The following is a 23,661-nucleotide window of genomic DNA, read 5'->3' as shown; positions in this document are numbered from 1 at the left end:
GAGAGAGAGAGAGAATACATATTCTAATCACGCAGATACACACCAGACTGGGTATAATTTCCTCATTCTGCAGTAGCAGACCAGAAAATGTGGGAAATTCTTAAGTCATACAGTAACAAGACATAGCCACAAGTATCACTTGTTCCTCCATGGTTGGTAAATCTCCTGTTGGTAAAGTCTTAATACAAGTACAACATAAATGCTCAAAGAAGCTATGGCAATCTATTTGAGAGTTGTTTTTTTAATTATATTTTGATCAGTTTTGTTTTGCTCCTTTCATTCCCAGTCATAACCAGTTATCTCCAAATGTGTAGAGCATGTTGGGAAACCAACAAATAATATAGTATTTATTTCACTCTCACTCTAAGGAGTAATACAGCTTGATGTGCACGTTTGACATCTGTTATCAATGTCCTTTGCCATTCATGCACTCACAGTGGCATTTAAGCATCTTTTTGTGATTAAAAAATAAATAAAAAACGCTTTTGATGTCAGCAGTTGTTATGTCCAGCACACAAGCTTACCTAACAAAAATGAGTGAGCAGTTCTGAAACTGCTGAATGTAACAAAACTATTAATTTTATCTTGGTGAACTGGGCAGTGCAATTAGTGGAAGGCCACGGGCTCCCATGGAAATGTGGGCCCTGGGCAACTGCCTGAATCACCCCTGTTATAATCTGTCACTGAATGCAAGTGCATCTTTTTAAGATATCCAGGATAAGTCATTTCTGAAAAATCGTTTACCCAGTCAAACTATCAGCTTAAAAATTGTTAAACCTGCACGTATGTAAATGCATATCTGATGTCACTATGGTACTACTAAAATGCATTCTGTTTTATTCTTAACAAAATCATTACTTACTGTAAAATACTGTACATTATACCTCCTGAAAAGGTATATTTTGTTTTATTCATATATTAGATTATTTAAACTATATTCTGCCTTGTTTATATACAGCATTATTATTATGTGCATGACTGATAACAAGTCTAGGGATATACAGAATCCAAATGTGGTAATGCAATGTAATAATTCTTTCAAGATGCTTTTTTTACCTGCTGTCATAGAATTCAGCCAGCTCTACATTTCAGATATATGTTTATATACTTCACATTTACTAGCAAACTATGCATGCAAATTACACTTTTTCAGGGGTAATCTGGGTTCACTGTCAGATTGAATGCTTTATTCAGAGTCACACACTGGGAAATTAAAGTGAAAGGAATGAAATCCTGTACCTTTGACACAGGAAGCATAGGATCATAGGACATTACTATGCTATTGGCCCTTAGGCCCTTATAAGCCTAGCGAAGAGTTTTGTCCATGTTTAGACAAGTCAGCACCCAAAGCCCCTGTCCAGCAGAGACACAGGTGGAATCTCAAGGGTGTATTTTTTACTTTCCATCCAGTTATCCAGGTTGCGTTTAAAAAGGGATAATGAGGTACTCTGCTTGACGTGGAGAGGGAGTCTATTCTACAGATGGGGGAGTCTCTGGGACACAAATCTGTCCTGTCAATAAGTCCTATTGATGTCACAGACCAGGATGAGGTTGCGTGTGCTGGTTACTGGAGTGGAGCTTGACTTGTCTATCTGCATAGGGTAGATGTTTGAGGCCTTGGATTCTCCTGGTGAGGAACCTCTGTGGTCTCTACTGCTGCAGCATGTGCTTTGTGAGGTACATGCCGAAGGGGGCATTATTCTCAATAACTGGCATTATAAGGGAAGAATACAGAGATGTTATGACTTTCTTGTCTCTGGATGAGATACCCTTACTTATGAGGTGGGGTACGTAGAAAGCTTTCCATACAATGGAAGCAACATGGTGGTCAAAAGTCAGGTTACTAGCAACCTGGGTGCCCAAATCCCTCATGACTGACTGAGTGCTTAGGACATTATTATTAATGTAGTAAAACAAACAAGGTGACTCTGTGTAACACGGACTTATTCAATATAAAATACAAAACAAAAACAAAACTCAGAGCAGACAAGGTAAAAAAGATACTGACCGCTTTCACCCCTACACACTTGGGGTATCATCAGAGTATCAGTTGCTGAACATCACATATCACTTAAATAGTGAAACTAATATCAATTAACCAATCACACTGTAGTGAATATAATGAAATATAATACATGTGGTATAATGTAATGTAAAACCAAACGCCTCCACTCTCAACATTAAATAATCAAACTTATTTGAAAAATAATTCCAGCAGATACCTATCGTAAAACATGTGTAACTCAAATGTAATAATTTTAAAATTTGATTGAAATACTTATAAATACTTATAAAGAAAAAACATTATTAATGTTAAAGGTGCGTTAAAAATGCATAAAATTACACTAAAAATTACACAAAAATACATATACAAACATCCTTAATATCGCACTTTCATATAAAATGGGATTTGTATTTTAAAATACTTGTTATTGAAATTTGTTCATTATTACCAGGTGAATTGTTAGCATTTAACCTTAACTGCCATAAACATTCTTTAACTTCTAAAAGAGTATTGTCATCACCGTCTTTACTTGAATTGTAAGGGATCCTATCAATAACAAAAAAAATAAACCTTTTAAAATCCTTACATCTGATACTGTGGTTATATAGTGAGTTGGTACATTTTTTGTTTTTTATGTCTCTATTGTGTTCCATGATACGATCCCTTAACCTCCTAATGGTTTTCCCTATATAGAAGGCTGAACATGATAGGCATGAAGCCAAATATATTACCATTTTCGTATCGCAATTACAGAACCCAGGACACTTAATGGATCTACCATAGTTTTGTACTGCCACATAGGGACCATCATTTATAAATTTACATGTCTTACAAAGGCCACATTTACTCATTTTTGAGTTCCTGTAAAATTGATTGTGAGTACTTGTCTCAAAATATTCTTTTAAATTCTTTCCCCTGCTATGTGTCACTTTCGGGTATTTCCCAATTGTATTTAATACATCCAATTTATTCGCAAAAACACTGGCCCATGTCTCATTTAATATGTTTATAATTGCACTTGTTTCTTCATTGTAAGGTAAAATATATGCATCCTTTTTGCCTTTCATTAATTCATTTTTTCTATTTGATGTATTGTCATACCCCTGCTTTAAAATAGGCTCATAATAAACATGTCTCTTATACAAAATCTCTTCCTTTACTCTGGTGAGTAATCTATGTGGGTAACTTCTGTTTTGAAACATTTCGACAAGTTTGTCCATTTCAATTAAAAACTTAGCATCTTCACTTATGATGCGTGATAACCTCACCATTTGTCCTTTTACTAGGTTCTTCTTTTGAAAATGTGGATGACTACTATTGTAGTGTAGAAAGGAATTAGAATATGTTTTTTCCTGTATATATTTGATTGTATTCCCTCCTCGTTATTGTAAAATAAAATATCCAAATATTCACAGTCATTGTTGTAAATTTTATGTGTAAATTTCAAAAAAGTAGATGCAATATTCAAAAATGATATAAATTCTAACAATTCATCTTTATTTCCTCTCCAAAAAATTAGTATGCCATCAAGGAGCCTACAATAAAGTAACATTTTAGAACAATAATTAGAAGTAAAAATGCTTTCTGTCTCCCAGTTAGCCAGCACTAAATTAACATATAAGGGTGCACATCTTGCACCCATAGCCACACCTGCACATTGTCTATAATATTCTCCATCCATATAAATGTAATTGTTTGTTAAAACCAGTTCCATCATATCAATGAGTAATTTGCGTTTGACAGTGTGCATAGTACTGTATCTAGACAAACTTGCCTCAAACATAGTTAAACCCAATTTGTGCGGTATAACTGAAAATAAGTTAACAATGTCTATAGTGACCATCATAGTATCCTTATTTATTAGAGCTGCGTGTTCCTTAACTACTTCCAGACAATGCCCCAAAGGGGGTGATGACAATACTCTTTTAGAAGTTAAAGAATGTTTATGGCAGTTAAGGTTAAATGCTAACAATTCAACTGGTATTAATGAACAATTTCAATAACAAGAATTTTAAAATACAAATCCCATTTTACATGAAAGTGCAATATTAAGGATGTTTGTATATGTATTTTTGTGTAATTTGTAGTGTAATTGTATGCATTTTTAACGCACCTTTAACATTAATAATGTTTTTTCTTTATAAGTATTTATAAGTATTTCAATCAATTTTAAAATTATTACATTTGAGTTACACATGTTTTACGATAGGTATCTATTGGAATTATTTTTCAAATAAGTTTGATTATTTAATGTTGAGAGTGGAGGCATTTGGTTTTACATTACATTATACCACATGTATTATATTTCATTGTATTCACTACTGTGTGATTGGTTAATTGATATTATTTTCACTATTTAAGTGATATGTGATGTTCAGCAACTGATACTCTGATGATACCCCAAGTGTGTAGGGGTGAAAGCGCTCAGTATCTTTTTTACCTTGTCTGCTCTGAGTTTTGTTTTTGTTTTGTATTTTATATTAAATAAGTCCACATTACACAGAGTCGCCTTGTTTGTTTTACTAGTTTACAGCTTTTTATTTTCGTTCTTTACTTTGTTTTTTATAAGGCATCTGTTTTTTCTCTGGACTAGTGTAACATTTACTATGGAGCAGTTGTTACAGTAACATTTGGACATTACCAAACGTCTCATCGCTGTTTTACACAAACAAGGATCTAAAACCACAATTGGGTTACCTAACAACGTTAATATTTCTCTAACGGATACAGAGGAGCAGCTATTTACGCTACACTCTACTCCTGGAGCTGGAAACAATCTTCCGTTGGCTAGCAATGGTTCGAGGGGTTCTATTGGAGGAGGAACCAATTCGGGTAGAACAGGAAATGTTGGAGCAGAATTTCCGCCTCCGAACGCCACAACGAACGCTAGGGATGGCTACAATGGAAGGAACACGGCTTCTAAACAGTATATGGACATTAAGGACTTATTATCAGCACCTAGTTTTGCATCGGTGGTTAAGTCAAACAACAAGGACATGGGCAACTTAAATCAACAGTTATTGGACTTTGAAAAGGTACTGAAAACTTACAAATCATTACAAATGGACAATGTGTTTCTCGAAAGATGTATTGAATTGAAACAGGTGCCTAAGGGACTGCGTATTTTCAAACTTCCCTTTGGTTTTGAGTACAATTCTGATACATTTAATGAACTTTTGCAATTGTTTGACAACACTGGTTTGCAATTATTGAGACTTATTATAAAGAACAATAATATTAAACTGACTAAATTGAATGATGTTTTAACTAGTTTAGACAACAGTATAAGGAATGATTTGTTATTTGAATATAATAAACACCGTTTTGAAAACATTATTAAAGACATGGACAGATTTATTAATAAAGGTTTGGAGATAAAAAATAACAAGCTGCATAGCAACAGTAATGATTACAAAAATCAAAGGGTATATACCCATTTTAGAGAATTTAACAATATTACTAGGACTAGACAACAACAGGGTGATAGAGTAACCTTGGTAGATGAGCAGAACGGTCGTAATAAGAACAATGTAGTTCAACAAAAAAGGCTACAATTATAGTAGGACATTTAATCAATCTAACAAAGACAATGACAAAGTTTTTTTAGAAGAACCAACACTGAGGAGATCAGAACGGATACGCGACTGCTACCAGGGACAATATCAGTATCAGAATGGATTCAGGGATGTTCAAAAGTACAGGACAGATTCACAGTATTAGATTTAACAAACGGGGGTCCTGGAAGTATTTTACCTGGGCCTAATGAACAGAACAATATAAGTTGTGATTATTGTTTTATAAAAACTGATAGTGAATGTCATGAAAACACACTATTAAGAAATTATGTTAAATACAATATTAACAACAATAAAACTATTTTTGAGGAGGATTCTTGTTTTGATAACAGTGTTAACTTCAGTACTGGTATGAATTCAATTACCAATCAACCAGCAGAAAGTTGCTCCATCATTGTTGATGGTGGTTTTTCTTTGTACAACTATACTGATACAGAATTTGTGTGTGATTATATTTCACTTTTTAAAAAAGTTTTTTCCTTTGTGCTTAGTTTCAAATTGGACATAGGTAGGACATTGATTAATTTAAAAATGTTCACAAGACTATTGAATTTGAAATTGTTCTTTGCCATGGACAATAAGACCAGTATTGATCCTGAAACAACTCATCTTGTCTTAAAAAGAAGCAGTACTTTTATACCCCCTCAAAATCCGGTTATTCATTTATTTGAAATGTTATGTGAGGTACAATTACGCAGGATTTTGTCTAATTCAAAGATTGTTAACTGCAGCTGAGAGATTTTGTTTGAGAGAACTGACTAAGAATGACCAATATAGAATTATGAAACCAGACAAAGGAGGAGGGGTTGTGGTGATGGCTAAAATAGATTATTCAAACAAAATGACTGATATGTTAAGTGATAGTAACACCTACGAAAAAGTATCTAAATATGAGATGTGTAGGGCCTACACAAAGGTGGATTGGTTATTATGTGAATATCTGATGGAAGGATTGATCAGTAAGAATGAGTATGACTATCTCCTGGTTGATTTTCCGGTTATCCCATCTATTTTTGGTATACCAAAAATTCACAAAAATACAAACAACCCACCTTTTCAGCCAATTGTTTCAGCTAAAGGGTCTAAATTAGAGGCTGTGGCCCGTTACATTGATGTAAACTGTAGAGATACTTTAAGTTACCACATATTCTCAAGGACTCGTGGCATTGTCTGGAAGTAGTTAAGGAACACGCAGCCCTAATAAATAAGGATACTATGATGGTCACTATAGACATTGTTAACTTATTTTCAGTTATACTGCACAAATTGGGTTTAACTATGTTTGAGGCAAGTTTGCCTAGATACAGTACTATGCACACTGCCAAACGCAAATTACTCATTGATATGATGGAACTGGTTTTAACAAACAATTACATTTATATGGATGGAGAATATTATAGACAATGTGCAGGTGTGGCTATGGGTGCAAGATGTGCACCCATATATACTAATTTAGTGCTGGCTAACTGGGAGACAGAAAGCATTTTTACTTCTAATTATTGTTCTAAAATTTTACTTTATTGTAGGCTCCTTGATGACATACTAATTTTTTGGAGAGGAAATAAAGATGAATTGTTAGAATTTATATCATTTTTGAATACTGCTTCTACTTTTTTGAAATTTACACATAAAATTTACAATAATGACTGTGAATATTTGGATACTTTATTTTACAATAACGAGGAGGGAATACAATCAAATATATACAGGAAAAAAACATATTCTAATTCCTTTCTACAGTACAATAGTAGTCATCCACATTTTCAAAAGAAGAAAATAGTAAAAGGACAAATGGTGAGGTTATCACGCATCATAAGTGAAGATGCTAAGTTTTTAATTGAAATGGACAAACTTGTCGAAATGTTTCAAAACAGAAGTTACCCACATAGATTACTCACCAGAGTAAAGGAAGAGATTTTGTATAAGAGACATGTTTATTATGAGCCTATTTTAAAGCAGGGGTATGACAATACATCAAATAGAAAAAATGAATTAATGAAAGGCAAAAAGGATGCATATATTTTACCTTACAATGAAGAAACAAGTGCAATTATAAACATATTAAATGAGACATGGGCCAGTGTTTTGTGAATAAATTGGATGTATTAAATACAATTGGGAAATACCCGAAAGTGACACATAGCAGGGGAAAGAATTTAAAAGAATATTTTGAGACAAGTACTCACAATCAGTTTTACAGGAACTCAAAAATGAGTAAATGTGGCCTTTGTAAGACATGTAAATTTATAAATGATGGTCCCTATGTGGCAGTACAAAACTATAGTAGATCCATTAAGTGTCCTGGGTTCTGTAATTGCAATACGAAAAATGGTAATATATTTGGCTTCATGCCTATCATGTTCAGCCTTCTATATAGGGAAAACCATTAGGAGGTTAAGGGATTATATCATGGAACACAACAAAGATATAAAAAACAAAAAATGTACCAACTCACTGTATAACCACAGTATCAGATGTAAGGATTTTAAAAGGTTTATTTTTTTTTGTTATTGACAGGATCCCTTACAATTCAAGTAAAGGGGGTGATGACAATACTCTTTTAGAAGTTAAAGAATGTTTATGGCAGTTAAGGTTAAATGCTAACAATTCACCTGGTATTAATGAACAAATTTCAATAACAAGTATTTTAAAATACAAATCCCATTTTATATGAAAGTGCAATATTAAGGATGTTTGTATATGTATTTTTGTGTAATTTTTAGTGTAATTTTATGCATTTTTAATGTACCTTTAACATTAATAATGTTTTTTCTTTGTAAGTATTTATAAGTATTTCAATCAAATTTTAAAATTATTACATTTGAGTTACACATGTTTTACGATAGGTATCTGCTGGAATTATTTTTCAAATAAGTTTGATTATTTAATGTTGAGAGTGGAGGTGTTTGGTTTTACATTACATTATACCACATGTATTATATTTCATTATATTCACTACAGTGTGATTGGTTAATTGATATTAGTTTCACTATTTAAGTGATATGTGATGTTCAGCAACTGATACTCTGATGATACCCCAAGTGTGTAGGGGTGAAAGCGCTCAGTTTCTTTTTTTACCTTGTCTGCTCTGAGTTTTGTTTTGTATTTTATATTAAATACGTTCGCGTTACACAGAGTCACCTTGTTTGTATTATTATTAATGTGATAATATGTGGGGATGTCACTCTCCCCAAAGACGGTGATGATGCATTTTTTGGCATTCAGTTTGAGGCCATGTTTCTAGTACCAGTCATTTATATGGGTGAGACCCTCTTGGAGAATGTCCATATCACTTGGGGAATTGATGACAACGCCCAGCTTGCAATCATGTGCACACTTGGTCAGTCATACCCCACTGGTTTTGTCTGGCACCCCAAAGAAGTATATCCTGAATAATAGAGGCCCCAGCACCGATCCCTGGGGTACACTGCTTTGCATTGGCTTGTTCTTTTTGTAAAATAAGGTTTGGCTATTTTAGGGCCTAGACTGTTATGGCATGAATAGACCAATACATAACCAGAACCACAAATCTGTAGCCTGGCACTACATATATCCCTTTGTCAAATGTTAGGGAAGAGAAATAAATAGTACAGTTTGCATACATTAACTCTATCAGAAGCATGTATACCATTTTACATCACTTTGAAAATATACAGCGATATACCATTACATAACATGGCTGTAACCAAACACACTTTACCTTGGGCTGATGTTATTCCTTATGTACAGCTGTATGCTACAGAAAAGGCTTTCCTGTTTATCTTCTACATTTTAGCTAGGTAAACATTGTCAGTACTCTGCAGCCTTTGTAAATAAGTAAAAAGCATGCTTTAACATATTTCTTCCAAACTATGGACTGTTATAAATCTAGTTCATCTCTCAGTGTTACGACATTACAGTGTTAAGTATTCAGCCTTGGACCTCACAAGAGATCAGCACTGGCCAATTTTCAAGTACAGATAGTCCTGTAGACCCTCTCTCTGTAGAATAAATCTAATTTGTTATTAAATATTAATAACTTCTCTGCTCTCCACAGCTCAGTCGGTAACTTGTTCCATCTTAGGATCATAGGATCATAGGAAGTTACTAGGCCATTGACCCTGAGGCCCTTATAAGCCTAGTCAAGAGTTTAGCCCATGTTTATACAAGTCAGCACATGATGCCCATGTCCAGTAGGGACACGGGTGGAATCCCAGATGTGTATTTTCTGTTTCCCATCCAGTTATACAGGTTGCACTTAAAAAGGGGTAAAGAGGTACTCTGCTTGACATGGAGATGGAATCTATTCCACAGATGGGGGAGTCTCTGGGACACAAATCTGTCCCACCAACAAGTCTTATTGATGTCACAGACCAGTTTGAGGCTGCGCATGTGGGTTACTTGTGTGGAACTTGACTTGCGGATATGCAGCAGTCCCATCAATGCGGGGTCCGAGATCATCTTGTATGCCAGAGGTCACCTCTGAAGAGTCTGTATGAAATTGAGTAGAGGGATAAGGCCTTTAGCCTATCTGTGTTTGGTAGAGGTTTGAGGCCCTGGATTCTCCTGGTGAGGAACCTCTGTGATCTCTACAGCTGCTGCATGTGCTTTTTGAGGTACATGCCGAAACGGGCATTGTAATCAATAATGGGAATTATAAGGGAAGAATGCAGGGATGTTATGACCTCCTTGTCCCTGGATGAGATACCCTTACTTATGAGGTGGGCCATGTAGAAAGCTTTCCATACAATGGAAGCAACATAGTGGACAAAAGTCAGGTTGCTATCAACCTGGGTGTTCAAATCCCTCACAACTGATTGAGTGATTAGGACGGTGTTATTAATGTGATAATTTGTGGGGACATCAGTCTCCCCAAAGGGGATGATGTTGCATTTTCTGGTATCCAGCTTGAGGACATGTTTCTGGCACCAGTCATTTGTTTGGATGAGACCCTCATGGAGGATGTCCACATCACTAGGGGAGCTGATGACAGTGCCCAGCTTGCAGTCATCTGCAAACCTGGTAAGCCATAGCTCACTGGTTTTGGCCTGCACCTCATAAAAGTAAATCCCAAATAACCTGGCCCCAAGACTGACCCCTGGCATATGCCCCTCATTACAGATCTACTGTTTGAAGTGGTTTCCACTATTTTGACTAGGTGGGTTCTATCAGTAAGCCAGTTTGCTATCCATATGGTAACATACAGATCGATGCTAGTTGAGAGAGTTTATCTATTATCCCCAAGTGGGCAACAGTGTCAAAGGCTTTGGCCAGGTCAATGTAGGTGGTGTGCAGCATCTCCCATCATCCATGGCTTTGGTGACTGTCTCAAAGAAGTCAACCAAATTTAACAAATATGACCTCCCCTTGATGAAGCCAAACTGTGTGAGATTGAGTGTTTGGAGGTTGCCAATGTCCTTGTTAATGAGGTCCATGATAATCTGTTGCATGGCCTTGCAAATCAGGCTAGTTAGGCTGATGGGTCTGTAATTTCCCAGATTAGTGGATGCTCCATCTTTGTGCAAAGGGATGACAGTGGCTGTCCTCCACTCAGCTGAGATGAAGCTGGTACTCAGGCTTTGGTTGAATAGGGTGCCTAATGGTGCGGCACATTCCTGCCTGAGTTCATGTAGGATGCAGCCTGGGATGTTATTGGGTGCCATGGAGGCTGTATTTTGTGCCTTTGAGAGAGCATTGATGACCTGTTCCCTAGATATAAGGGGAAGGGGGCAGGTAGTGGGGATGTCCTGATTTACTGATGGGGGGACAGAGGGGTGAAGTTTTTGCTGAATCTGTCAGCTAGCAAGTTTGCTATATCTATGGCATTTGTTAATGTGGTGTCCTTGACCACCAGTTCTGGACAGATCTGGGTGCTTTCTTCGAGGTTGTGGACATATGTGAAGAAGGCCCTATGATTGTATCTAGCAGATGTGGCCAATTTGAACTCTAAGTTTGCTTTGGAGGATTTCACTAGTGCTCTTATTTGCTTGCTCAGGCTAAGGATAGATTGCTTCCAATTGGGCACCTGCTCCTTCTTGATCCCGGACAGCAATTTTTTCCTTTTGTTATAGAGTTTATTTATTGCAGATGTCCACTCCTCCTTGCGGATGATGATTTAGTCCTGTCGAGTATTCCTGATTCCATGCGTCTATATAAATGCTTGTATAGTTTTGGATATTGGTGCCAGTTCCTACAGAGGGGGAGGGGGGGCTATGAAGCTGTTTATATCATCTCTCAGAAGGCTATAATCAGCTTTGGAGAAGTTTTTTGTTTGGCCCTAGCTAGAGGGGGGGTCAGTGGAGATGGTGACTTTGAAAGTGACTGCTTTATGATCGGATCTTACCAGGGAGGATGATACTGGAGGCATGCTGCAGTGGTTACTCATGTTGTTAATTTCACCCTCTACTTTGAAATAATTTTTACCTAATTTTTTTAAACATTCTCTCTTCAGGTCCAGCAAGACATAGTTATTCCTAGTATTTTTTGAAATGCATAATAAATTTAATCTCCAATGTGCAGTCTATAGATTCATTTTTAAACTCTTATAAACTCAAATAAGGTTTCCTCTCAGTAGACTATAATTACAGAGAGCAGACTTTCAATCTATCTTCATATCTGGTATTCATTAATCCCTTTATTGTTTCTGCAAAGTAAAGTTTGTGGCATAGACTGGACTAAGCTACTCAAAAATAAACCATGAAGATGCAAAAGACTGAACACATGAAATAAGAAAAAAACAACTTTTTGAGTTTTTGCCCCAAAAACTGGTGAGGTTAAATATGTAGGAGTTTGCACAGTCTTACTATGTGTAAACAGACAGTAGAAGAGTAAACACATCATTTACATAGAAAGAGTCTACCTTATCACACGTAAGATTTTAAAGGGCAGTAGACATTTTGCTTGATAAGGGAAGTATCGTATGTGATTTTCAGAGAACAGAAAAAAGAAGTAATGCAATCACTCTAATACTCTTCAAATAATATGAAGTGTATTAGCTGAATTATTATGAAAAATTCTGATGATATAAATAAAATACATCTTTGTAAAACTTGGAAAGGTATTACAAAACAATATGTAAATGTGGTCTAAGCAACACTTCTTGCTTTTTTGTAAATATTGATTTAAAAGATGAAAATGTCTTTCCCAAACTCTTCTGTCAAATAAATGCCTCATTACAAGTGGAGCTTGCAAATTGTTTTAATATGAGTATGCAGATTCAAACAAAATTATACAGCTAACCAATTCATTTAGGATTTTGCATGAAAATATACTAACTCCAAAATGAAATCGCAATTTAAAGAATAAAATACTTTTATATATGTATTAACTAATCAGCAAGACTTTTAAGCTATTTAGAATAATAAATCATTTTGATAATCATTCTATTTACTCCCCCCCTCCCAAGCCTGGATCAGATTATGGAGTAAGTTTTCACCCCACTTCACCAAGAAGAAGAAGAAGAAGATTTGAGTTTAAGACTCCACATCCATCAGAAAATTCATGCTAATGCAAAACCTCTTATTCTATCAACTTTCTAAGTTTGTAAGAGCAATATTTAAAATCTGTCCCTATTTTTGGCTTTGTCCAGATTTTTTGCTCTAAGAGGTTGAGAGGTATGACCAGACATCTAAATTACTTTAAAAGTAGGATGTTCCCAGACCCTTAGGCAAAGCTCCACATGACATACTTGAAGTTTTTATTAAAGTAATGATTTAATTCTAATTCTCCTCCTCCTGCTCCTCGACCACTTAAAAAACAGTCTGCAGCCACAACAACCAAGGCCATTCTAGAAGACTCACTTTCTTTCAAGGTACAATTCAATAAGAAAAATAAATTGGTGCAAACTTGAAAAGACATAATCAAACAATGTCCCTTACATCAACAAACAAGACTCTTGTCTTCTAAATGTACAACAAATGAACAAAGGAAAGAAAAGTCCATACATGTGAAAGTTGTGACACACTTGCTCATTATTCCTCTCCTCTTCCTCTAGTTAAAAAACTGATCACAGACAAAAAAATAATACTCTTCCTTTTCTCAAGTAGGAAGAAAAATGAATAACACTGGACACTAAGGCAGGAATTCATAAAGACTTGCTGAGGAGCCCAGCTTGTGCTGTTGTTCAGATATCTGGGGTTATGCTATTGGGCAAACTAGAAATTCATAGATATACAAGCAACACATGGTATACACACACACACACACACACACACACACACACGCACACACGCACACACGCACGCACGCACGCACACATGCACACGCGCGCGCACACACATGCACACGCACACGCACACACTATGCATGGAGATATTTATCTACACTGGCATTCTGCTCATATTCTCCAATTCATTTCATTAGTTGTAATGTGCCCTAAAAGATGAATACACTTATATTGACTTGAATCTTTTAAATCTCCAACTTGAATCTTTTCCTACTCTACACCTGTCTCCACCTCTTCTACATTCCCTATACTTTTCCTCTATCTTCACTTTCCTACCTAAACTTACCTCAGTTTCTAGGTCCATCACCCTTATTTTCTTATTTTTCTATACTAAAGTATCCTTCTTGCATCTATCTTCTACTGCTCTGCTGCTCTGTCTTTCCTACTTATTATCTTACTATACTCTACTTTATAGTTAACAATTTATTCTTCACCTGTCATTGATTATACTTTGATATTTTATGATAAATAATTTTTGTAGCCAAGATTGCTTGTTCTCCTATCATGTATAAATGAAAACTTTATTATTCTTCTATGTATAATAGTGTCCATTTTTCACTTGTGTTTTGCTTAATTTTGTACTTCACTGAACTAGTTTTTTTTTCTTGTACTGGAGCTTTTCTCCTCGGGTCTCTGATGAAAAAGCCCCCCTGGCCCCGACAGACTAACCCACTTAACAAAAGGCAAATAAATAAATAAATATTGCTTGCACTGGTTGCATTGATCTTGAGTAGTACAGGCATCAGTGAATCCCATAATATGCAATCATCTTTGCACAATGGTGTTCTGGGAAGCACAGGGATGTAATTATCGCTGTGCATGTCCTGAAAGGCTCTTATTAACATTATGCTTGCACTGAGCAGCACTTTGAGCCTTCCTATGCAACTGTGCAGCAAGGCTTCCATGAATCACAAATCTCTTGTGCAGCACACAAAGCTATCTGTGCAGTAATTATATGTCCATGAATTCCATACTTTTGCTCGTGACATCTTCACTTACTCCTCCTCCAATTAAAAGCAGTTTACAGCCAGAACAAGCAAGACTCTTCCTCTGGAACAGTAAGGAATAAAAAAAGACACAAAGTTGAAACTCCTGATGATCATGCTCAAGTCTCTTCCAATGAGATTGTTTCTCTTCTCAAATTAAGAAGAAAAATTGATGCAATAAGTACAATTAAATCATAGGTCCATAGGTACTTTATTTATTTATTTATTTTATTATTTATTTATTTAAATTTGTTGACCGGGAGTGTCCGACTGGACGTGGGTCCATTTTCAGCAGAGGCCCGGGGAGAAAAGCTCCACAGTAAAATAAACAGACAGTAGTTACATTGGATTACATAGTGATTAACAATTTAACAAAGAAACTACTTACAACATATTTACAGATGAAGAACATAGTACATCAGTAGACAACTAGAATCTTTATCTGTGAAGTACATAACAGGCATTAACAAATGTAACAATGAGACGTTCCTGCTGTATAATAAGTACTAGGCTTATGAGCATCTGAGCTTGCTATCATCAAGGTAGTTAGTGGAGGTGAAAGAAAGGTAGTAGTTGGATGGGGTGGATGATATTAGAGTGGGAGTTGCAAGGGCATAGCCAGCATGTTTTTAGGTGCGCTTTTAATAAAGTTTTGAAGTTGGTGCATGATGGTACGGAGGTAATTGTGGGTGGGAGTGAGTTCCATAATTTGGCTATGGCGCAAGAGAATAGTGCTTCACCAGCAGAGTTATTGGCTTTAGTGATCTGCAAGTGATTTTTGTTGCTGGATCTTAGTGGTCTGGTGGTGCGATCGGGTTGGAGTAGATTCTGGAGGGATGGGACATTTAGTGGATGGTTTACTAGTTTGTGGGTGAGTGAGAGTTGATACCACTGAAGGAGGTGAGGGAGTTCAAGCCAGCCCAGTTCAGCAAGTGAGAGACAGTGGTGACTATGGTAGGATGCCCCTGTGGCGAATTTTGCGATTTTGTTGTAGCAGGTCTCTAGCTTGTTTAGATCACATTGCCTTAGGTTGGTATATACTGATGAGGCATAAAGTAGGGTGGAGATAAGGTGGGAATTTGCTATTGAAATCTTTGCTGCTTTGGTGAGAAATTGTTTATTTCTGTATAATGCTCCTAGTTTTTTGTGGACTTTTTTATGGTCATGGATATGTGAATGTCAAATTTTAGTTTATTGTCTATTTCAACTCCTAGCAATTTGGTGTGTTCAGTTGGGTATATAGTGGTGTTGTCTTTTGCTGTGATGTTAAAGTGAGAGTTGTTTTGAGTATGTTTGGTGGGTTGGAAGATGAGTAGTTTAGTTTTGTTTGGGTTGAGTATTAATTGGGCATCGGATAACCATGTTTCAACAGAGGAAAAGGCTTCCTGTGTGACTTTTTGCAGTTTGGGTAGGGACTGGGCTGAGCAGATGATGGTAGAGTCATCTGCGTATTGGATGAGTGTGCCATGTTTGGTGGCAGAGGCTAGATTATTGGTGTAAACAGAGAAAAGTAGGGGTCCAAGGATGGATCCTTGGGGAACCCCTATGGAGACAGGTAGTTGGGGAGATATGTCATTCTGCCATACAACGGATTGTTGGCGGTCAGACAGGTAACTCTGAAACCATTTGGTGACTGATTATGAGAAGGATAGGTTATTGAGGACAGAGATACGTTGTTTGTGTGGGACCATGTCAAATGCTTTAGATAGGTCTAGGAAAGTAGCAGAGGAGAGATAGCCATTGTTTTTATGCTGAAGGATAGTGTTTGTAAAGGAGAGTAAGGCAGTGGTGGTGCTGTGGTTTGGTCAGAAGCGATGCTGAGTACTGGAAAGGAGGTTGTTAGTAAGGAGGTAGTGTGAGACCTGAGAGTGTATGCATCTCTCTAGTATTTTGGAGAGTGGAGAGAGAATAGCTATGGGGCGGTAATTGGTTAGTTCTGCAGAGGGTCCGCCTTTGTGGAGGGGAATTATATGTGAGACTTTCCACAATGTGGGAACGTAACTTTCTGACAGAGATCGGTTAATCAAGATGGATACTGGGTAGGCCAGAGCATCAGCTGCGATTTGTAGGTATTCACTTGGGAGGTTGTCTGCTGCTAATTTGGTGGGTTTAAGTTTAGTTAAGGGTTTTTATGTTGGAGGTAGGTACAGGAGAAAAAGAGAAGGCAGTGGGGAGATTACTAGTTGAAGGTGTGGGTTGGAGGGGGGGGGGTTGTGTTGTTTAGCTAGTGATAGTATGGTTTGGGTGAAGTGTGTGTTGAATGAAGTAGCAATATTTTCTGAGGAGTGAGGGATGTTAGGAGGAGGGGTACTGGCTTTACCTGGGTGGAGGATGGAGTTTATGGAGGACCAGAATTGTTTGGGGCTGTGTTGTGTGGAGTCTAGGGCAGACTGGTAGTATTGGAATTTGTCCCGTTTTATTAGCTTTTTGACTCTTTTGCGTAGTTCTAGGAATTTCTGTCTAGCTGCGGGGGTTTTGGTTTTGCGCCAGTGCTCCCAGGCTTTATCCCTGTTTTTCATTTCTGACTTAGTGGTGTTCTGTAGCCATGGGGAGGGTTGTGCTTTGGTTCTGGAAAATCTTATGGGGGCATGGTAATTAAGGATGTTCAGGAAGGTAGTATTAAAAGATTCAACTGCGTCATCTAGACTGAGGTACTTTAGAGCATGCCAGTTACATTCTTTGAGGGATGAGATGAATGTGAGTGGGTTAAAGTTTATTTTTTTACGTATTTGACGATAGATGACAGGTTTAGCTTGGTACAGGTATTTTTTGAGTAGGAATGTTGGGGAGTGATCACTGAGGCTATCTGATAAGCAGCCTGTTATATATGACTGGGGGTTCTTACTGACTAGTATCCAATCCAGGGTAGAGTGCTTTCTGGAGTTTTTATTTATCCTTGTTGGTGACTGGACTAGTTGGGTGAAGCCATGAAGGTGTACATGATGGGTTGGATTGTTGCCAGAACAGGATTGCCAGTCAATATTGAAATCACCTAAGATGATAGTTTCTTGGGGGAGATAGTGGGTAGACCAGCTGAGGAGGTTTTCTAGTGGAGGGATGTTTTGGCCAGGTGGGAAGTAGCATCCAATTATGTTGATGGTTTTGTTTCGTTAATTTTGAGGTTGGTATATATTATTTCTTCATTGCCTATTTGTGGAGCTGATGATTTTAAGATCTGGATGTTTAGATGTTGTTTAAATATTATAGCTACACCACCTCCTTTTTTGTTTAGCCAGTCTACTCTTAGTATGCCGTAACCTGTAGGGAGTATTTGCTCACTGGTAATGTGAGGTTTTAGCCAGGTTTCTGTCAGGATGACTATATCTGGGGAGTATAAGTCTATGGTGGCATGGAGTTCATGGATTTTGTTGGATATACTTCTAATATTTAGGCTTAGTAGAAGGAAGTCACTTGGCTTTCTATTGGCTGTAATATGGGAGAAGTTGTGGTTTCTAGTCTGATTATGAGGATTGGGGTTGGAGATGGTAGGGCCATGGTTGGGGTGGATGTCTCCACTTAGGGCTAGTTTTGATATGCATGAGATTATTAGTTTTCTCAGTTTTTTAATGTGTTTGTTTATAAGGGAAATGTTATGATTGTTCTCTGTGGGTAATAGGTATGGTGGGAGGGTTACTATGTTAAGTTGTAGGGATGCTTTACGTTTGAGTAATATAGTTGGTAGAATATGTGGGGGATGCATAGGGATGGTTCTTGAGCTGGTGGGAGGGGAGCTGAGTATGGGTGAGACATGGGTGGTGGTGTGAGTAGTAGTACAGTGGTAGTGGTTGAGTGGGGGAATGATGGAGCTTTGGTAGGATGTAAGATATGCAAGGAGAGTGCATGCAGTGAGCAAAGGAAAGGTATGCTTGTACATGTCAGTTGAGGAGGTGTGATAGTAGAGGGAATATGGAGGAGGTAGTGTTGGGTTAGCGCTGTGGTTGGCTATTGGAAAGATGGGAGGGGTTTGAGTGCAATAAAGGTGGGACCACTGGGGGCGGGAGGTAATAGGGGGCAGGGCGGGGAGCGAAGTGGGTAGAGACCCTGTTAGGTTCTTGTATGAGGGCTGGAAACAATCACAAAGCAAGACAAGTATGTGTTAAGAACAATCACAATTGACCAAGGACTGCTCTGAAACTGTAAGTCTTGTCTTAATTTCTCAGGTGGAAAACCAGGATAACCTTATATCAGTAGGCTACTGTGGTATAGTTTAAATAAACAAACACACAGTATTGATCAGTTATGGATACTATTTGCTAACAGAAGGGAATAAGAGAAAGTGGAAGATGTGTGTGGTGGTGGAGGGGGGGGGGGCTGCTTACAGCCAAAGCACAGTGCTCTCCAGGGGAAAATGAAGATTACTTAATAATCTAAACATCAAATGAGCTCACAGGCAATCCAAATATCAAACTATATCTCGAGGTGCTTTATCCTTGTATTGCTCTGATTTGGATTGTACTTAATAGACTCTTCCTCTGGAAAAGTAAGGAATAAAAAAAGAAACAAAGTTGAAACTCCTGATGATCATGCTCAAGTCTCTTCCAATGAGATTGTTTCTCTTCTCAAAATAAGAAGAAAAATTGATGCAATAAGTACAATTAAATCATAGGTCTGTAGGTACTTAATAGTCTAAACATCAAATGAGCTCACAGGCAATCCAAATATCAAACTATATCTCGAGGTGCTTTATCCTTGTATTGCTCTGATTTGGATTGTACTTAATAGACTGTCAATCAATGAGGACCTTAAGAAGCCAACCCCTATATTGTCATGGTTGATTTTAGCCCTTATATTTTGCGTACAAATGACCCAGATGTGAACCAAACAAGGATATGTTGGGACATTTACATGTTTCTCCTATCCACAGGGGACAGTAGTGCTAAACTTGGGTGGGGGGGTGCAGTTCCCTATCCATTCGTCAAAATTATATTTGAATAGAGTAAGAGAAGTACATTGCTCTGTGTGGAGTGAAAGACTGATCCATAGAATCGGTACGCTCCGTGATACAAACCTGTCCCAACAAATTGTTCTATTTATTTTGCAAAACAGAGTAAGATCCCTTAAGTGGGTATTTATGATACCACTGGACTTGCAGGTGTGTAATAGGTTTGACAGATTAGGGTCTGTTGAAGCTCTCTGTGCAAGGCAGATGCTACCTCTCAGTAGTCTGCATGATAATGACAAGAGTGGGGGATAAGGATTTGAGAAGGTTTTTATTATTGTGGCCCGTGATTTTTTTTTTTCATGAGAAAGCATTGCAGTCATTCCATTATGATAAGTGAAGTGTTTGGTAGATACTGAAATGGGCATCACACTCAATAGCTGTACTAATAAGTGCAGAGTACAGTGTGATAATTACATTCCTGAATCTGGATGCAGTACCTTACAACACTGAATACGTGGTGATCAAAGGACAGTTCATTGTCAACATAAGTTTCCAGACCCATAAATACAGAATCTATTTTCAATGGTGTGTTGTTAGCCTGATAGTTACAAGAGGAGTCATGCTTGCTAAAAATATGATTATACACTTCTTGGCATTTAGTTTTAGCCCATGGTTTTGACACCAGCTGTTTGTTTGGAACAGGCCCTCTTGGGGGATTTTAGTATCTTCTGAGAGTTTAAGAAGGCACCAAGTTTGCAGGTCATCTGGGGAGTTTATGATGGTGCAAAAACAAGGGGGCTGGCATAATGGTTAAGGTCTTTGCCTCATAGACAAAAGTTACAGGGTTTGATTCTGACCTCGGGTTATTGGCTAGGCGTAAAATGGCCCTTTATCTATGAACCTATGAACTTATAAGTTTTCAGTTATCTGCAGACTTGGTCAACCACAAACCCTTAGCATTAGTTTTGACCTCCAAGGAGTAAATGCCAAACAGGAATGGCCCACGGACTAAACCCTGAGTACACTGTTAGCTGAAGGTCTGTAGGAGGAGGTAGAACCATCCACCCTAACTTCCTGGGTTCTGTTTGTGAGCCAGTTTGCTTGCCAATGAGTTACATAGGAACTGACATTTAGCTGAGAAAGTTTATTTATGATACCAGAATGTGAGATGGTGTTGAATGCCTTTGCAATGTCTAGATATGTGATGTGTACTGTTTTCCCCATTGTTTCAGTAATTTTTAAAAGACATTGCCAAGTTTAACTAAGCAGGAATAGTCCCTGATGAATCCAAACTAGGCTGAGTCAAGAGTCTATAGGTTACCTATATCCTCATGTAGTAATTCCATAATGATCCTTTTCTTAACCTTACAGATGAGACTGGTCAGGATTATGGGTCTTTAATTACCTGGACCCATTGAGACCCTGCCTTTGTGGAAGGAAATGTCTGTTGATGTCTTCCATTCATCTGAGCCAAAGCCTGTTTTGAGTCTGATATTGAATAACTTCTGTAAGGAATCAGATAAGTCATATTTCAGGCTGACCAGTAGGCAATCTGGCATGTTAATCTGGTCTCATAAATGCAGTATTCTTGGCCTTAGATAGCACCTTGACAACTTGTTCTTATGAGTCTTGAGGGGGGGGTGTATGTGTGAGTATGTGATCTAAGAATATTGGAGGGGAGAGAGAGGGTGAAGTTTGAGCTAAATGTGTTCACCATTCGTTTGGCTATGTCCTCAGTGTTTTAGTATGTGATATAATTGACCATAAGCTCTGCAAAGTGCAGATGTTGTTTCTGACATATCTGACATTATTAAAGAAGATTTGTAGTTGTCTTTCACCTGGGTGACTATTTTACCTCATATCTAGCTTTGGTTGATGTGATGGGAGAGTGATGTTCCCACAAATTATCACATTAATAACAATGTCCTAAGCACACAATCAATCGTGAGAGATTTGGGTACCCAGACTGATAGCAACATGACTTTTGACCACCATGTTGCTTCCATTGTACAGAAAGCTTTCTACATGGCCCACCTCATAAATAAGGGTATCTCATCCAGGAACAAGGAGGTCATAACATCCCTGTATTCTTCCCTTATAAGGCCCATTATTGAGTGCAATGCCCCATTCAACATGTACCTCGCAAATCACATGCAGCAGCTGGAGAGACCACAGAGGTTCCTCACCAGCAGAATCCAGGGCCTCAAAAATCTACCATACACAGATAGGCTAAAAGACCTATCCCTCTACTCAGTTTCATACAAACTCCTCAGAGTTGACCTTTGTCTGGCATACAAGGTGATCTTGGACCACGCACTGATTGTACTGCTGCATGTCCACAAGTCAAGCTCAACTCGAGTAACCTGTATGCGCGGCCTCAACCTGGTCTGGGACATCAATAGGACTTGCTGGTGGGACAGATTTATGTCCCAGAGACTCCCCCATCTGTGGAATAGACTCCCTGTCGATGTCAAGCAGAGTACCTCTTTACCCCTTTTTAAGCACAACCTGGATAACTGGATGGGAAATAGAAAATACATCCCTGGGACTCTACCTATGTCCCTGCTGGACAGGAGCATTGGGGGCTGATTTGCCTAAACATGGGCTAAACTCTTGGCTAGGCTTATAAGGGCCTCAGAGCCAATAGCCTAGTAACGTCCTATGATTCTATAATCCTATGATCCTATGATCAGGGTCCTTGTTTAATTTGGCAATACATTTTTGGCATCTGGAGAGTTTGATTTGTTTTGTTGCACAATAAGTTTTTTTCTTGTATTCTACAGCCTGTTTATATATGTATTCCACCAAAGGGATTTATTTTAGAATTCATCATTGAACTTAAGGAAGACAGATGCATCTAAGCAGCAATTCACATGTGCATAAAATTTGGCATTTAAGTATTCTGCTTAAGCAGTGGAGTCATTAAGACAGAAGTAGTTTTTGAATTTAATGTTTCAATGCTCAAGGTTTTCAATACAAGCTTAATGTCTTGTAAGGCCTTCAAAGAGCTTGCCACCAAAAAAAAAAAAAAAAAAAAACTAGTGTAAAAAACTTTAATACCCAACCAACAATCCAAGTTATTCTTAAAGATGTTAATCATCTCTGATTTCCTAATACTTAAAGGAATGTTTTTCCACCACATACAAACTCTGTCATGAAATTAATTATATTGCACAAAAGATATACCAGTCTTTGCATCAATCAGAACGTTATTGCTCCTTGTGTTTATGAAATGCTTCTTCTGATGCATACTCACACTACCTCCAAAATTACAATCTCAAACACATTTAGAATCACCCCTAACTAATCTATATTTAATAGTATGCAATGATAATGACATTAACCTGCAATTATATCAAGACCCTCAAACCAGCTATCCTCCTAGTAAAATGCTTTTGCATTTAATCTATATACCCGAATACTACTCTACACTCAAATAAAACCACAATACTCAACTAATGGCCTAATTAAAGTTTTATAAAAAGGAAGTAAAACCAGTCTTTCTCTACTAGTGAGAGTGCTGAAGTTCTTATTTATTTTGTAATAATACCTGCTTGTTTTGTGCCAGATGAACGGAAGACATCAACATATCCTCTAGTTTTAGTAGATTAGCCTTTGCGTAATCTCTGAATATGGAGGTCTTGGAAGATGCTTCAGGCTTTTTTCTTATGGTGAATGTGATTGAATTGTGGTCTGATTTGGCCATGGAGGAAGTTACAGCTGGTGGGAGCAAAGCTGCCCTATATTAGTAAGGACCAAGTCAGGAATTTATTGCTCCCGATTTGGATGCGGACTAACTGGTACAGGGAGTCTGCAGAGGTGAAGTCCAAAAGTCTCTGGGCATACATGTTTGATGCTGTATAAGTCTCCCAGTTTATGGAGGAGTAGCTGAAGTCATCTTGGAGAGTGGTGCTTGGTTTAATACGTTAGGGTTCCATTTAGCTTGGAGGTATGGGCTAAGGGGACATAGAGGAGGTCCTGTAGTTAGATATGATAAGGGTCTGTTTTAT

Source organism: Protopterus annectens, chromosome 1.part1 (assembly GCF_019279795.1).
Source record: "Protopterus annectens isolate FY-2018-M chromosome 1.part1, PAN1.0, whole genome shotgun sequence".
Taxonomy (NCBI): Eukaryota; Metazoa; Chordata; order Ceratodontiformes; family Protopteridae; genus Protopterus; species Protopterus annectens.
Note: the sequence above shows the minus strand (reverse complement) of the source record.